This window comes from Papio anubis, chromosome 12 (genome assembly GCF_008728515.1).
Source record: "Papio anubis isolate 15944 chromosome 12, Panubis1.0, whole genome shotgun sequence".
NCBI lineage: Eukaryota > Metazoa > Chordata > Mammalia > Primates > Cercopithecidae > Papio > Papio anubis.
In genome coordinates, this window is record NC_044987.1 from 90,605,132 (window position 1) to 90,621,258 (window position 16,127).

A 16,127-nucleotide genomic window follows, 5' to 3' on the forward strand; every position below is an offset into this window, starting at 1 on the left:
AAAACTCTTAGGAGAAAGAGAATCTCTGCTGAGTCGTGTTCTTTTACATAACTTTGAAATGCTGAGAGCTACGTAAGACATTGTTTTATAACAGGTAGTAGCAATTAGGCTGTTTTCATTGGCAATTATACTTATTACAATATATTTTATAATAAACTTCTGGGATCATGGACAAGTCATTAGAGTCAGAATAGGAGTTTTGACTTTAGAGTTCTAAGGCTGAAAAATAAGAGACATAAAAACCAGAAGACAAAAAGACAAACAAGGATTTTGAAAAAGCAAGGATTTGGTTTAAAAATTACATGAATGACTAAAACAAGTTTACCCCAACAAAAACTAGGAGTGATGATTATATCTTCATGAATATAAAAGAGAGCCTATGTTTTAAAGATTTCAACAGGGAATTTCTGACAAAGATTAAAGAGTCTACAGATAGATTAGACTACTTTGTGAATGTTCAGATTGCACAATTCTGCCTTCACATATTTAATAAAAGATGACAGTGATCCAGTTATATAATGGGAGATCTCCAACTGCCACTAAAATACTTTCAAAACTCAAGCCTTAGCAACATTCTTGACAACCTCTGTAGATCAATAGTAAAAATATAAATCAGTGGTTACTTAACCACATTCTGTTTTTGATATAAGCAACATGGGTAGACGAAGTCACTAGAAGACCCTGAGGACCATGTCTAAGAAATCCTGGAACCAAGGCAAAGTCAAAGAGACCACAATTCCAAGGAATGAAGACTTCCTGAGCAGCATCTTTCTGAGACAACAGGCTCTTAACTGGCTGCCTTTGTATACACCAAGTCTTGCCCTAGAGAGATTTACGGACTGATTAATTACTGCCAGCACTTGGCACCCTTCTTCAGCAAGAGACCTAAATTTTTACATTTCATAAAATTTGAAAAGTAAAGGTAAATTCTAAGGAACTCAAGGACTGAAGAGAGGCAAATACACTTAAATTTAAAGAAGAAACTTTATCTATAAGCCTAATGTTAATTCCCTGAAAAGTTGTAGAACAGATTATAAAACGGTTTGTGAACCCTCAGGAAAACATACAGTAATCATTAGGACCCAACATGGGATCACTGACTACTAAAAAAATATTTAATGAACAGAGAGAGAGATTCTTGTATGGAGAGAGATTCGAGCTCCCTGCATGGAGCTTGAGATTTCCTACACCAACATATAAACAATATTTCTTCCAGTGGGAAGTAGGTGACAATACACTGTGACTACCATCTATTGTATTTAAGAAAGGTACTGCCAAATCTGTATGCCCCTTCCCAGATAAATGGGTGTATCTGTAGGAGACAAGGTAGGAGATCATGTAATGTTTACAAACCTCCTATTTAAGTCCTCTATTTAGAATTCATGATTGCTTGTTTTTAAATGATTCTATTTAAAAGTCAAAGAGAATTATATTACTTAGTATCCAAAACAAGGCAAAAAAAAAAAAAGTTGTGAGTGGATGCTGCCTTGGCTCACAATTTATTTCCTGAAGAAAGTTATAAAAGGAATCTTTACACACACACACACACACACACACACACACACACACACACATATACATACACATCTCTCTGCCTGGGGCTTGACTGTAGGCTGCAGTTTATATCATTCTGAGTCACCCCCCAAACCCCTAAAGCCCCCTAAACCCTCTGAAAGAATAGATTTCCGTTAGATATAAATTTTCATTAGTAATGCTGTTCCTGGAGCCTCAACTGTCAGAACTATTGCAGAATTCCACATTTGGCAGAACAGGAGCAGTGCTAGATGTACAAGAATAGTACTAGGCATTTTTAGAGCATCCAAGGAGGAGGAAGCATTTTGACTACACCTAGACCCTCTCTCATTGCCTGAATTTTCTACTTATGTTAGGCAGCATCCCTAATTTTTTTTGAGACAGAGTCTCGCTCTGTCGCCAGGCTGGAGTGCAGTGGCGCAATCTCAGCTCACTGCAACCTCCACCTCCTGGGTTCAAGCGATTCTCCTGTCTCAGCCTCCCAAGTAGCTGGGATTACAGGTGCGCACCACCATGCCCAGCTAATTTTTGTATTTTTAGCAGACACGGGGTTTCACCATGTTGGCCAGGATGGTCTCAATCTCTTAACCTTGTGATCCATCCACCTTGGCCTCCCAAAATGCTGGGATTACAGGTGTGAGCCACCATGCCCAGTCCCCTAATTTTTATACTATTTTACAATATCTACTATATTATTTAGCTCTATGCTGAACATGGGAATACAGAGAAGTTTACAAAATCTTCACCCTCATGTAGTTTACAGTCTAGATGAAAGACAGACATTAAACAAATTAACTCCCCAAGAAGTTTTATTAATTGCAGTTGTAATAATTACCATACACAGGGTGCTATGAATGTAAGAGGGATGCCCATCTGTAAAGGCTACTTTTATGCGCCAACTTGATGGGATCACAACGTACCCAGACATTTGGCTGAACATTATTCTGAGTGTGTCTGTGAGGATGTTTAAGCATTTGGATAAGATAAATATTTGAATCAGTAGACTAAGTAAAGAAGATTGGCCTCTTTAACGTCGGTGGGCCTCATTCAATCAAATGAGGGCCCTAATAGAACAAAAAGGTTGAGTAACTCGGATTGTAACTAACTATGCATAGATTCTACTGGATCTCCAGCTTGCCAACTATAGAGCTTGAGTCTTCTCAGCTTCCATAATCACAGGAACCAATTCCTTAAAACAAATTGAGAGAGAAACAGAGACAGAGAGAGAGAGAGCGACTATAAACAGGTTCTGTTTCTATGGATAACAATAAGAAATACACCACCCTAGACGAGATAGGGAAGGGGAATGGGAGCAAGAGAGTGTCAGGAAAGTTTCTCAGAAGTAATATTTAAATAAAGACCTTAACATGAGTAGGCAATAGCCTGCCAAGAGGATATGGTGAGAGAAAATCCAAGCTGAGGAAACATGTGATAAGGTACTGGGGCAAGAAGGAGAGTGTTTGAGAAACAGAAACAAAGTGATTTGAGTGAAGAGTGGAAGGAGTCAGTAATACTTAAGGATTTTGAAAAAGCAAGGATTTGGTTTAAAAATTACATGAAGTAAAGATAGAGAAGTTGGGAACAAAGAAATCAAATCATGAATGCCATTCAGACCATGATACAATTAAAGTATTGGTTCAGTATGCAAGCTATGAAAGAATGAAATCATTTTTAAAATAGTGTTAGTAGAATGATAAAATTAAAAGACTTACGTCTAAGTTAGAGATAAGTGAGCTTGCAGACTCCACTAAATAACCATATTCTTGGAGGATTAATACAATCTGAAGCAGGACTATTAGCATACTGTAAATCTCTGCCCTAATCATAGCCCAGTCAACATTTTTATAATAACTTGAACAGGGTAAAGTTGGTATGCTTACTAAATTTAAATTCTTAGGTGACAGATTAAATATCTGAAAGATCTGGACAGGCTAAACTACTAAATAAAAACCTTAGAGGTAGAAGTTTAGTAGGAATTCATATGTAAAGTTCTGTTCTCACATCTAAACAACTAGCAGTACAAGTACAAGATAAGAAAGAAGCAGCTTAAAAGCAAATTATGAGAATAAATTTGGGGGCTTTCGGCTGCAAGTTCAATATAGATCAATTATATGATGTGTCTAATAGGAATAATAACGCAATTTTAGGTAACATAATGACCTGGAGAAAAAGAGAGGGTAGGGCTGTTTTACTCACCATTGATTGACCTGGAAAATTGTGTATAATTTAGGGCCCCACAAAGAGGAATATTGAAATAACTAGATAGAACAGAGAAGAGTGAGCAGGATGATGAGGAGCCAGACAAATAGTTGAAGAGACTAGGGATATCTAACCTCAAAACACTTAAATGAAACATATTCAAATATATGAAAGGCAATCACAAACTAGGAATTAATTTCAGGACCAATGATAAATATTTAAAAGAACAGATTTCCATTAGATATAAAACAGATTTTTTAGAGAAAGTATAGCTGTCAGAAATGGAACAAGCAGTGACGGAATGGACACTTGTTGCAGGCAATTTAGAGGAGATTCATGAACAAAGTGAGATTTTGGTGATCACCAAAGGCCCTTCTGATGCTGAAATCAAAAGTAAATCAATCAACAACACTGTTCTGGAGCAAATATTGAAAAAAAAATAGTCATTATCATTTGTCTTATATTACATCGAGTATCAAAAACGAGAATCTTCTAGCTTTTAAAGTCCTATTGAATGTAGCAAAATACTACTCAGAGTGGTCAGTGAAACACTACGCATGAAAACTACCAACAAAAAGCAGTTAATAGTGAGTAATTCATTGCAAATTTAATTCAACAAAGATATTTTGGAATCCTAATTAATTCATTCACTTAAAAGTATTTTCATCTCTTACTATGTCTTAGGCACTATAACATAGACTATGTTTAATAATTATTTATTTGAATATTAATATTTTTGAGGACCTATGATATGCCCAGTTCCATCATAGATATTAGGAGAGTTTTGGAGATTTTTTTAAAAGTAAAAGACAAAAAGTTCTCTTTAGTTAAAGAAATAAGTACAATACACAAAACAGAAATACTATATAAACAATTTTATGGTTTATGATACAGAAAAAAATCAAAACAGGTTATGAAAAGAAGGTATTAGTAAACAAAATAAATAAAGTAGGATGTAAATAATATTTTAAAACTTTGCAGGCTGACCTTCCTTGTAAAAACCTCAGAGAGCCCACCTAAGCCATGCCTGAATTCCTGACCCACAAAAATTGAGAAATAGTATGTGTTTTTTTTCTTTAAGCTGCTAAATTTTGGGACAATTTGTCAGGCAGCAATATATAACTAATACCAATTTTAGAAAAGAGTGTATAATGTATAATGAATACAGTGTATTCCATTATTATTCAAAGTATTTGCTGCCCCTACCTGAAGTACACTTCCCACCTTATTCATGTCAGGTTTAGATGTGTCACTTGAAATGCTCTTCCCCTTAGAAGGGTCAGACATCCTCACACTGTTGAATTAAGAAGACGGCATGTGACTTGCTTTGACATATGCTACTGCAGCTGCAGTCAACCCATACCAACATGTAGCATGAGTGAAAAATAATACATTTGTATAAGCCACTGAAAGTTATAGGGCAAAATAATACACTAAAAGTTGTGGAGTCATTTGTTACCATAGAATAATATAATATATCCTAACTGACACAATTCACTGAACTTTGAATAGATGGAGAATTGGAAGATTATTCCAAGTGGGCAGAAAATAGCATAAAGTATGGTAGGGAAGCTGGGCATCCCACGTGTCACTGAACTGTCGGGAACATTAAAAAGACTGATCTAGCTACAACTAAAGGTCCATGTTGGGTACTTGTGAGTTGTGGGTGATTAAGTCGGATGACTGAGCAAGATCACATAGTGAAGTTTCTTGAATGTGAAAATCGAGAATGTACAGATTCTCCTGAAATGTAACATTTTGAACAACAACAAAAAAAATGAGGGATATTTAGGGAGATTACTCTGACAATACCAAGGATTAAGATTTAGGAATAGAATTTAGCTGTCTAAACAGTGAATAAAGATTATGTGATAACATTTAAGAAGTACAAATAGCTTACTATATTTGGTACGTATTGCCACAGTAATGTTGCACAACAAACCACCACAAAACTCAGTGGCATAAAACAATAAGCATTCACTTAGCTCATGAGTCTGCAAATTAACAGGGTGGTTCTGCTGGTCTTGGCTGGGCTTGCTCACATGTCTTGGAATCAGCTGGCTGTCAGCTGAGCTAGGGTGACCTTGGCTGGAACAAGTGGGGCAAATCGATTCTGCTCCATTTGTCTTTTTTTTTAAATAATTTATGGAGGTGAAATTCACATAATATAAAATAGACCATTTTAAAGTGAAGAGCTCAGTGGCATTTAGTAGATTTAAAATGTGCAACCACTACCTCTATACAGTTCCAAAACATTTCCATCATTCCAAAGTAAAACCACTTATACATTAAGCAGCCTCTCCCTAGTCTCCTTTTCCCTCAGGCCATGACAAACACCAATCTGCATTCTGTCTCTGTGGATTCATTCACTCTGGATGTTTCAAATAAATGGAATCATACAATATGTTACCTTTTATGTCTGGCTTCTTTCACTGAGCATGTTTTCGAGGTTCACTCATACTGTAGCATTATCAGTACTTCATTCCTTTTCATAGCTGAATAACATTCCATTGTATGTATATACTACCATCTGTTCCTACAGTCATAGGACATTTGACTTCATGAACATTCATGGACATTTGGCTTTTGGCTATTATGTGTAGTGTTGCTATAAACATGCATGTACATATACTTGTTTGAGTACCTGTTTTTAATTTTTTTGCCTAAATATATAGGAGTGGGATTACAGGGCCATGTGGTAATTCTGTGTTTTTCTTTTGGAGGACTCATCAAATTGTTTTCCAAAGTAGCTGCACCATTTTCCATTTCCACAAGCTATGTGTGAGGGTTCCTTCCACTTTCTTTACATCCTCAACAACACTTGTTATTCTCTCTCTCTCTCTCTCTCTGTGTGTGTGTGTTTGCGTGTGTGTGTGTTTTATTATAGCCATCCCAATATGTGTGAAGTAGTACTTCATTGTAATTTTGACTTGCATTTCCCTAATGATTGAGGATACTGAGTGTCTTTTCATGTGCTTGTTGCCATTTGTATAACTTCTTCGGGAAAACATTGATTCAAGTCCTTTGCCAATTTTTTAATTGAATTGTTTGTTTTTTGTTGTTGAGCATGAGTTCCTTATATATTCTAGGTTTAAACCCTTTTCAGATAGATAATTTGCAAATATTTTTTCCATTCTATGGTTTGTCTTTTCACTTTCTTGATAATGTCCTTTGGTGCACAAAAATTCCAAAATTAATGAAGTCCAATTTAGTTATTTTTTTCTTTTTTTTGCTCATACTTTTGATATCATGTCTAAGAACTGATTGCCAGATCCACAGTCATGAAAATGTGCACCTACATTTATTTATGAGTTTTATGGTTTTTGCCCTTTTATTTAGATTGCTGGTCCATTTTGAGTTAATTCACATTTATGGTGTGAAGTATGGGTCCAACTTCAGTCTTTGCATGTGGATATCCAGTTCTACCAGCACCACTGATTGAAGACACTATTCTTTTCCCAGTGAATGGTCTTGACACCTTTGTCAAAAGTCAATTGGTCACAGATGTATTGGTTTATTTCTGGACTCTGAATTCTATTCCATGGGTCTATATGCCTGTCCTTATGCCAATACCACACTCTTTGAATTGCTGTAGTTTTACTTGTAGTAAGTTTTGAAATTGGGAAGTGTGAATTCACTGCAAGTAGTTTGCAAGGTTAAGAGTACAGTCCAATCCTCCACAAAACTGTCTTTACTTAAGACAACAGCCACATGTTTGGGAATCCCCATGCCACTCTCACTTCTGACCAGCTGGCTACAAATTCTGGGATTTATACTATTCCTTCAGGTTAAATAATTTCTAGATGTCTCACAAAACTCAGGAAAGTGCTATACTTATGGGGTCAAATTGGTCTGAAACCTTGAGAAATACAGAAGTGATGTTGGAGAGCGAATAACAAAAATGTTCGAGACTTATGAAGGGGCTTTGACTGAGTGGCGTCATGTTTTGATGGTGCTTTAATATGCAAGCGCTATGTAGGGCTTTAAGATTTGTTTGTTTGCCTTTAACTTCAGTGGTGTCTAGCTGCCTATATTGGGTCATGTAGTTGAATATACAGTTTTGTAGTTGTAATTTTACTAACAGACCTGTATATAGAGAATAGGGAAACTGACCTTAAATTTTCTAATAAGCAAAGACTACACAGAATTTGAGCTTGATGGGTTAAAGCAACTAAATGCAGCTGGGATTATCTACTAACAGTCTTGACCTTCAGACAATGTTGAGATTGGATATGGCATTAGTATATTCAGGTGGGCTGTGGAGGACTTAGCTCTACTAACTGATCATGACTTCCTTACTGTGCAGGCTGCTACTGTTTACTTAACCAAGCTGTGAACTTCACCTGAAACTTCAGGCAAGTTTGAGATTGGGATTACATTATTTTAGGTGTTGCAAGGTGGAACAATATTTGCTGCTTTTCTGTATCTTGAAGGCAAATCTGTAGACCAGCACTTTCAAGGATAATGGCAACTGAGTTCTACGCACATGATGGTGACGTTCTGTCTTTAAATTGTTAATATTGGGCCTAGATAGGAAGCATTACATCTGCTGCCTTCAGTTCTACTCTTCATTATGTTATAGTCAACCGCATTCTGGGCCGAAAAGGAAATGTGGATGAGCTAACATTAGATTCACGTGGCTTGTTGATAAACTTTTAAAGTAACCTCCACCAATCAAAGTAGGCTTTAAATTTTATCATATAAATTTTAACCATGGTTCTGAATTTCATAAACCCAAACTGTGGCTTCACCTACAGAAAGGTGATAGACTTTTTACATAAAAGGAACACTCTATCTCCTTCAGTTAAGGTACAGAAACTATTCGAAGGAAGTGTTGCTAATCTAGGAATCAGATTGCTAAAGGAATCAAGGAGAAAGTAAAGTGGCTTGAAAATATGCTTAATTATTATGATCAGAAGAGAACAGTGTATGCATGAAAATAAAATTAAAGTAGACAAACTGATTTAGCTGGAGGAGATCAGAAATTTCCCTAGAAAAATGGTACATGTCTGACCCAAGCACACACATATTTGACAGGTAGGAAACACACACAAACATGCTAAAACCTGAGATCCTAAACGTCAGGTGAGGGAGATCCATTCAAGTCTAATTACTCTTAAAGAAGTTCTTATAAAAGGGTAAAATATTTTATTTGCTACAAAATCAGAAACAGTAACTGGGACCCAGTGAAACCTTTTAGAAGAATAAAGATAAGATCTTGGAGAGCAGACTGAGAACAATCCCCTAGAGGAGACAGGATCTCGAACGCTTCGAAGAGTTGGTATTTACATTACAGATAAATTTATAGTAAGAATCTCTTTTGGGGATCACTTCTGGGGAATCTCTTTTGAGGATAGGACAATTATACAAAGAGTAAACACAAAATCTGGACAAATTGGAGTGAAAGATTGGTAAAAATATTACAAAAAAGTGCTGAGTGAACTCTAAAAATAGATGGGCCTGAGATTAAGGAAAGACAAAGACAAGATTAATTACATTACAGTTAATTCAGGCAGAACAATAATTGATCAAAGACACCAGATCCAAGTTAGATGTTAGACTGTGAGAGAAATACATCCTGGGTAGAATTATTTAATTAACAGAAGTGAAAATAGTTAAGACTGGTTTGAACAAAGGATGCTATTGACAAACTTAGAACTGATTGACTTCATATCTCTCACTATGAGAGACTCTGTAAGAAAAAATATCTAGAGGCATATGTTAGAAAAATATGAGTATGGGCCAGAAAGCAAAAGGAAGGTATTAATGAAAGAAAAGAAGATACTCAATTGTGGCAAACAATGCTAACTCCAAGCCTGTTAGAAAAGGGAACTTTCTGAAAGGAAGAAGTGTAGAGTAGAAGCAAACCTTAAGCATTGCAGAAAACGATGTGCCTGACAGAAACATTAACTCAAGAGGAGGAGTATTAAAAAACTGAGGAAAGACCATGTCCTTAGGAGGAAATGGCAGCAGTGTTGGTCCTAACTGGGACCATTGGCACATAAGCCTCAGAAACACGAATACCTGCTTCAATTTGGAAATCCGCCAAAAGTTATTCTACAGTTGGAACTGATGTGGAGATGAGGGGGAAGCTGTGCCCATGAAGTAAATTTCTTAGGCTTAAATAATTCCATAGGCAGAGGCTGTTACAGCAACCACTATGATTGAAGATGCCACTCCTAAGACAAGATGGATGCTATGAAACCAGACAGTGATCACCCTCAGTTGAGCATGGGATTTAGAAGCACTGACTCAGAAAAAAGAAAGAAAGAAAGAACATTAAGATGTTTGGAATTCTTTAAAAGGGAAAAATGATACCTCAAATAAGTCTTTATGACTGGTGCTACCACCAATGCAAACTTCCAGATGTTGCAAAAATGAAACACTCTCACTCTCAGTTCCCTCTTTAAGAGCTCGATGGCTCATGCTTGTAATCCCAGCACTTTGGAAGGCCGAGGCGGGCGGATCACCTGAGGTCAGGAGTTCAAGACCAGCCTGGCCAACATGGTGAAATTCCATCTCTACTAAAAATACAAAAAAAATTAGCTGGGTGTTGTGGCAGGCACCTGTAATCCCAGCTACTCAGGAGGCTGAAGCAAGAGAATCACTTGAATGCAAGAGGCAGAGGTTGCAGTGAGCCGAGATCGCGCCACTGCACTCCACCCTGGCAACAAGAGCAAGACTCCACTGCAAAAGAAAAAAAAAATAAAAAGAATAATAACAGCAATAATGATGAAAGCTAATTTTATACTATTGAAACATTATACCTTTTAATGTTTACCAAGTGTCAGGCACTTGCTCTAAGGACTTAACATATATTTCACTTAATCTTTGCAATGTTGTTAAGGTAAATACTATAATTCCTACCTTAAGGAAACTGACTCTCAGAGAAGTTAAGTAATCTGTCCAAGGTCATACAGTCCGTGGCATAACTGGAATTTGAATTCTGGTTCAAAAATCAGAGAACTTAACCAACACTTTGTGCAGCCTCTTTGAGACAGAAGACAGTGTGCACTGGTCAATTTTTCCCTCAAGATACTGTAAACTTATAATGCTATAAGTAATGTCTTAATGGGAGATTGCTTCCCAAAAGGTTAGGTCACAGGTCATAGAGCCTGGTCAACAGCATGGGCCAACTGGCATCTTGGAAAGACTGACGATAATATTTTCTCTTGTCTGCCTTTCCTCACTTAGTCTCTGTTAGGGTCTTTGGCAGCCATCATGTGGGTCTGAATTATGCCAAACATAGGGTCCTGGAAACATCATTTTGCATGCAATGGCCACATTTGCTGGGAGTGGCTACTGTTGTGAATATGCTGGCTATGTTGTTGATGTTGTGATAATCATTTTGTTTGCTTGCAAACAAGGCATATGAAAATGTTGGTGTAGACCTAATTCAACTTCTGAGGTCCTAAGGGATGACACCCACTCTAGGAGCCCAGACGGTAGCTGCTGGAGACATTCCAGCTCCAGTCAGGCATCCAGAAGCCATCTGGCTGATACCAGAAAGAATAAAAATTAGGACTTTGATTTCTTTGCACTTTAACTTGAAGAGTTTGAAACTTTATTCGTTTTTAACTCAAAAAAGTAAGATAATTTGATCTTGAAATTTGCTTCTGGGTGGACTTTAAAATTTTGGATTTTATTTGAAATTTTATTCTTTTAATTTTAATGTCTCCACAAAAAGTTGATAATGGGCAAGAGCTAACATTCAAATTCATCTCTACGTTATTGGAATTTTATGATGAAATATATTAATCCTGTACTTAATCTAATTTCAGAATCTCCAAAAAATTTATCAGAGAATATACAATTATTTTGGACAGTATTGCTGGGCATAATTTGGGGTAGGAAATGAAATAGGAAGTGAACATTCAGTATGTCTAGAATGATCTTGGAGTCAATTTAATTAATGTAGTATTCTAACTCATTTCAGAACCACTAGGGTAAATTTAACAGTACTCATTATGACAAAGAACGAGGGTATGATTATTGGAATGGATCCCTCATAGAGGTCCTAACAGACTAAGGATCTCCTCCCTTGAGAGGGAGACTGACTCCTCTGGTTCACCATCATGTAATAATTAAGCCAAAGAAGTTAAGAGATCAAAAAGTTTGGAAATGTTAGGAGAAATGAGTGTGTTATTTCAAACCTCCCTTGAAATCAGACACTGTCTACATCTGTCTTCCATTTGAAATGCTTGTATAACATCAAATAGCTCGTATATAATTAGTAAATAGAGGAATGACGTCAAAGTGATACTGAAGTTTGGTTAATAAATATGTGCTTTTTCCTAAACAAAGGAAGCCAAAAGAGAAGTAGTAGAATTCTATCATTTATCAGGAAAGAAAAAAAATCGTCTTAGCTTGGCTGATGTACTTACCACCCCAGAAAGGTGCATCCTTGGCCTTATATAACTCTCTCATTGTGGGAATTTCATTTCCTCCTGGGTCTTCCTTAAAGGAAGCCCCACTGGCCCAAATCTCCACTTCACTTTCATCTGCATTGTCTCACACTCTATTGTTTTTGTGCAGCTTTAATATCTTCTAAAGCAGCACTCCAAGATGCCTACCCAGCTATTTACATTATCTCCTAAGTTAATCATTATTATTTTAGATAGTATTGTGGTTTTAAAGGTAAACAGACTTTTCAATGGTTTTCCCAAACCCTAGTTTCCCCATATCCCTGTTATTTTGGTGGGTGTGATTTTGCAGAATGTATTTTTTATGCATATATATATAATCGGCCCTCCATCTTATTGGGTTCCACATCCCTGGATTCAACCAAGTATGAGTGAAAAATATTTTTTTAAAAAAAATAATACAGAAATAAAAATAATACAAGTTTAAAAATAATACAGTGTAACAACTATTTATATAACATTTACACAGTATTAGGTATTATAAGTAAGCTAGAGATTAAAGTATACAAGATGATGTGCATAGGCTATATGCAAATACTACACCATTTTATATAATGGATTTGAGTAACTGTGGATGTTAGTATGGGAGAGGCCTCCAGTAACCAATCCCCCACGGACACCAAGGAATAACTGTATATGTACCAGCATGTTGACCATCTGCAGGAATATGGTATCTGTACCCAGTAGGTGTACTCCTTTATATTGTAGAAAGGATAGATCTATACGGGAACCATAATAAAATAACTTTTTCACATGTAACAATAAAAATTTCTTTATTAAAATCTTCTGTGGTAGAGGTTGAATTGAGTAATGACTTCTTCCATGTGGCCAGCCTCACATAAATTAAACTCTGTCTTTACTGGAGGAAGAAAAAAAAAAAGCCAGGATGGTGGATCATGCCTGTAATACCAGCACTTTGGGAGGCCAAGGCAGGAGGATTGCTTGAACCCAGAAGTTCAAGACCAGCCTGAGCAACAGAGGGAGAGTCCATCTCTACAAATTTGTTTTTAAAAAGTAGGCACAGTGGCCTGCACCTGTAATCCCAGCTACTGGGGAGGCTGAGGTGGGAGGATTGCTTGAGCTTGGGAGTTCAAGGCTGCAGTGAGCTGTGGTTGCACCACTGCACTCCAGCCTAAGCAACAGAGCAAGACACAGTCTCAGGAAAAAAAAATTGTCTATGGTTTAGAATAAAATCTAAAAACAAGCAATTTGCCAATCCTGTTTGTCTTTTCCAAGGTTTACTTGACAAAGTAAAAGTAGTTTAATATTATATCAAATGTGCTTATTTATCACAGCATAGAAGGAAAACTTGAAAGTATATCTAATTCCAAAAAAGAAGCAATAAGTAGGAGAAAATTTTTATTTTGTGTATCTGTTGCTTTTAGTCCTTGGTACAATTACAGTTCTAATCTGTGCTTATAAATAAAAAGCAATTGCTATGATCTTAACGTTAGACATTATTAAAAGATTTTTTCTGATCTGATACAAAGCAAGAAAAAAAAGAGATATACATCAAATCAAGAGTATCAGCATTTATTTGTTTAAATTAAAAGACAACTTTCACATAAAACTTGACCTTTCCCAAGTTGAAGTCCAGAAGACCATCAAACACAAAAGTTTAGGGACCTCAATCATTTGATGCACAACATCATAGAAACAAAGAAAACAGAAGTTCAAAAACCTAATGTTAAGTGACTAGGGCGCTACAGACTGGAAGTTCCTCCAACAGGATTAGCTTCTTTAAATATTTTAAGTCCAGTGAACTTGTAATGCTTCCACATGTTAGTGGTTGCACAGGCTAATTTCACCTGGCATAAGCTTTTACAAGGATGCAAAAACAGAGGGCAAAGCATGCATTAAAATGTGATAATAGCACACTTCTGGGATATGTGAAGAATGAGGCATGAATCTGAATGCCTCTGGCATCCATGAAGTACCACATCTCAGAGTCAGTGCTTTTCTGTTTTGATAAGTAATGCTGCTATACCATATTTGGGAGGAGAAAAATAAACTTTCTAAATATAAATCTCATCTTAATGAAGATTCCTTAGTTTCAATTCTGGCATTTTATTCACATCTGATGTTTTAATTCCAGGTGAACTGGAAATAATTCAAGTCTAGATAGGGTATTAAGAAAATATGTTGTTTATTTTTATTAATGCTAGTTTAAGAGTAATTTCAAAATATTGTTGATCATAAAGAAAATCTTAGCAAGAGGAATGGAGGAGGAGACAAAAATGCAAGAAAGAAACAAATCAGCTTTAATAATGACACTCTTACTAACCCCAAAGAACAAAAGGAAGGATTCTTTGTGTTACATGTTTTGCAGATAAATAACCTTACCTAATCCTTCTAGATAACGGGTAGGTATCTACAGGAGATTTGAAATCTTCAGATAAAAACATGTAATAAAATGAAAAATAGTTATGATATCTAATAAAAACATTTTTTTAAAGGCCAAGAAAAACAAATTTACTTTCTGAATACACACATATGTAATCCTTGGCCAAAAAATTTGACTTAGAAACAATAAGTATCAAAATATCATAGTTATCATTCAGTAAGTATTAATGAAGGATGATAAATTAAGGAAACAGTCTGCTTTATATAGTACAAGTGAGAAAATGGGAAACAAATGGAAGTATCTGCTGTAGCCACATCCCAAAATCACTTCAGTTGTTTGAATCACTACCCTCGCAGTTAAAGGCATGTTATTTAATATCCTGCCCTCACCAAGCATGGAGTTAAAGTTTGAATGAAATTATAGGACCATTTCAATAACACATTTAAACTCATGAATGTGAAATTTAAACTCACAAATGAGGCTAGCAAAACAAAACAGTACCTTTAGAGATATTAGATGGATATCTAATCTCTTTGGACAAAGACAATGAAATTACTTTAAAGTACAATTCATAACTTTTTTTTCTTGACTGAAGATGAGTTACTTTTAATAGTATAACAGTGGAACCAACTAAAGGTCCAAGAGTAGACAGTTTAATTCATTCGTGCCACATTTATGAGTGTCAGCTATGTCCCAGGCACTGTGCTTATTACTAGTATTACAACAAAGCTAGTGTCTGTTCTTGCCCTCTTTTACGTTACATTGTGGTAGAAACAGATCATGTGGGAGAGTGACATAAGACTCATTCAAAAATCCAAGTACTATTTATTGAGTGCCTGTTCCCAGGAAGTCTGTAGTCTGGTAGGAAGCGTGCATATACACAAAAAAGTAACAAAGCAATACAATAATTACATCCTGTATGGAAAGTACTAGGAAAACAAATGGAGTTCTGACATAGACGAGACACTAAAGTGGAAAGACAGAGGGAGGCAGAAAGAGAGAGAGAGAACAGAGTACAATGGTTAAAAGCGCTGCTACTGGAGCCAGCCTGCCAAGGTTTGCGTCCCAACTCCACCACTTGCTAGTTGTGTGATGCTGAACAAATTACCTAAGTTCTCTGTACCTCAGTTACTGCAATAAATAGGAATTATAGTTTCTCTGAGAGCTAAAAGAGTTAATATTTGTGATGAGCTTAGAATAGTGTCTGGTCCAGAATAAGTACTACATAGTAGTAGAGTTGGTAATGCAAGAACCTAGTGAGTGAACTTCTCTACTGTCAAATTAATTCCTAATCCGTCAATTCTGTGACAAGGGATATATACTTTGATGTGCTAGAGCCAACTTGTACCAGTCTGCAAAAGCCAATTGTTCTCATCTCTTCTCCAAATACTTTATTCAGTGAGTTAAAACCCTTCCCTCTGAACTCTGCATTCAGTGGTAGCTTGAAATTGGTCATGGTACGAGCACCTACACCATGAAGTTGCTAAATGCTGCAAATCGAGGCCTTTTTTTTTTTTTCCAGAGTCAGTTGATAACATTTACCAGCATACTGCTGATATACACGCTTAGTAGAGAGTAATGGGTTATTGGAGTTCTTCCTAGTGGTTCCAAACTGAACTACAGTTAGT

General features: G+C 36.3%; 1 protein-coding gene across 1 annotated transcript in view; it reads right to left on the reverse strand.

The window, feature by feature from the left end:
- Positions 1-16,127, reverse strand: part of DCDC1 (doublecortin domain containing 1) — a 508,775-nt gene that overhangs the window by 394,589 nt on the left and 98,059 nt on the right. The gene's annotated exons all lie outside the window — the stretch shown is intronic.